The sequence below is a fragment of the Balaenoptera acutorostrata genome, chromosome 2 (genome assembly GCF_949987535.1).
Source record: "Balaenoptera acutorostrata chromosome 2, mBalAcu1.1, whole genome shotgun sequence".
Classification (NCBI taxonomy): Eukaryota; Metazoa; Chordata; class Mammalia; order Artiodactyla; family Balaenopteridae; genus Balaenoptera; species Balaenoptera acutorostrata.
In genome coordinates, this window is record NC_080065.1 from 68416028 (window position 1) to 68418417 (window position 2390).

Consider the following 2390-nt stretch of genomic DNA (forward strand, 5'->3'; position numbering starts at 1 on the left):
AAGACTCTGCCTAATAAAGGAAGGAGAGCAGGTAGGTGCAAGGCCAAGGGCTTCTTGGAGGAAGTGGTCAAAGAAAAGAAGATTCCAAATGTTTGCCCACCTATAAAGGGACTTGGGGGAGAATGCACAATGGGGGCTTTATAAATTGTTTCCTGTGTGGTATGCAATTAAAACTCTTTCCTTGGGACTTCCCTGGTGGCGCAGTGGTTAAGAATCTGCCTGCCAATGCAGGAGACACTGGTTCAAGCCCTGGTCTGGGAAGGTCCCACATGCCGTGGAGCAACTAAGCCCGTGCGCCACAACTACTGAGCCTGTGCTCTAGAGCCCGCGAGCCACAACTACTGAAGCCCGTGTGCCTAGAGCCTGTGCTCTGCAACAACAGAAGCCACCGCAATGAGAAGCCCGCGCACTGCAACGAAGAGTAGCAGCCAAAAATAAATAAATAAATAAATTTAAAAAAACAAACAAACAAAAAACAACCTCTTTCCTCCTACTAAATATTTATTAAGTCTACTTTGATAATGTTTTTGTGTAAAAAGTCTTGTGATTTGGGAAGCTCAAGGAGGACAAGGAGAACATGTTACTACATGTTATTACATACCTTTTTTTTTTAACATCTTTATTGGAGTATAATCGTTTTACAGTGTTGTGTTAGTTTCTGCTGTATAACAAAGTGAATCAGCTATATGCATATGTATATCCTCATATCCCCTCCCTCTTGCATCTCCCTCCCACCCTCCCTATCCCACCCCTCTAGTCGCAAAGCACCGAGCTGATCTCCCTGCACTATGGGGTTGCTTCCCACTAGCTATCTATTTTACATTTGATAGTATATATAAGTCCATGCCACTCTCTCACTTCGTCCCAGCTTACCCTTCCCCCTCCCTGTGTCCTCAAGTCCATTCTCTACGTGTGTTTCTTTATTCCTGTCCTCTCCCTAGATTCATCAGAACCATTTTTTTTCTTTTAGATTCCATATATATGTGTTAGCATACGGTATTTGTTTTTCTCTTTCTGACTTACTTCACTCTGTATGACAGACTCTAGGTCCATCCACCTCACTACAAATGACTCAATTTCGTTTCTTTTTATGGCTGAGTAATATTCCATTGTATATATGTGCCACATCTTCTTTATCCATTCAGCTGTCGATGGACACTTAGGTTGTTTCCATGTCCTGGCTATTGTAAATAGTGCTACAATGAACATTGTGGTACATGACTCTTTTTGAATTATGGTTTTCTCAGGGTATATGCCCAGTAGTGGGATTGCTGGGTCATATGGTAGTTCTATTTTTAGTTTTTTTTTCCCCAATGTTTTTTTGTTTTTGTTTTTATACTTTATTTTATTTATTTATTAATTTTTGGCTGCGTTGGGTCTTTGTTGTGGTGCGCGGGCTCCTCGTTGCAGTGGCTTCTCTTGTTACGGAACACGGGCTCCAGGCGTGCGGGCTTCAGTAGTTGCGGCTCGTGGGCTCAGTAGTTGTGGCACATGGGCTCTAGAGCACAGGCTCAGTAGTTGTGGCGCACGGGCTTAGTTGCTCTGTGGCATGTGGGATCTTCCCGGACCAGGGCTCGAACCCGTGTCCCCTGCATTGGCAGGCGGATTCTTAACCACTGTGCCACCAGGGAAGCCCTATTTTTAGTTTTTTAAGGAACCTCCATACTGTTCTCCATAGTGGCTGTATCAATTTACATTCCCACCAACAGTGCAAAAGGGTTCCCTTTTCTCCACACCCTCTCCAGCATTTATTGTTTGTAGATTTTTTGATGATGGCCATTCTGACTGGTGTGAGGTGATACCTCACTGTAGTTTTGATTTGCATTTCTCTAATCATTAGTGATGTTGAGCATCTTTTCATGTGTTTGTTGGCAATCTGTATATCATCTTTGGAGAAATCTCTATTTAGGTCTTCTGCCCAGTTTTGGATTGGGTTTTTTTTTTTTTTTTTGATATTGAGCTGCATGAGCTGCTTTTATATTTTGGAGATTAATCCTTTGTCAGTTGCCTGGTTTGCAAATATTTTCTCCCATTCTGAGGGTTGTCTTTTCGTCTTGTTTATGGTTTCTTTTGCTGTGCAAAAGCTTTTAAGTTTCATTAGATCCCGTTTGTTTATTTTTGTTTTTATTTCCATTTCTCTAGGAGGTGGGTCAAAAAGGATCTTGCTGTGATTTATGTCATAGAGTGTTCTGCCTATGTATTCCTCTAAGAGTTTTATAGTGTCTGGCCTTATATTTAGGTCTTTTATCCATTTTGAGTTTATTTTTGTGTATGGTGTTAGGAAGTGTTCTAATTTCATTCTTTTACATGTAGCTGTCCAGTTTTCCCAGCACCACTTATTGAAGAGGCTGTCTTTTCTCCATTGTACACTCTTGCCTCCTTTATCAAAC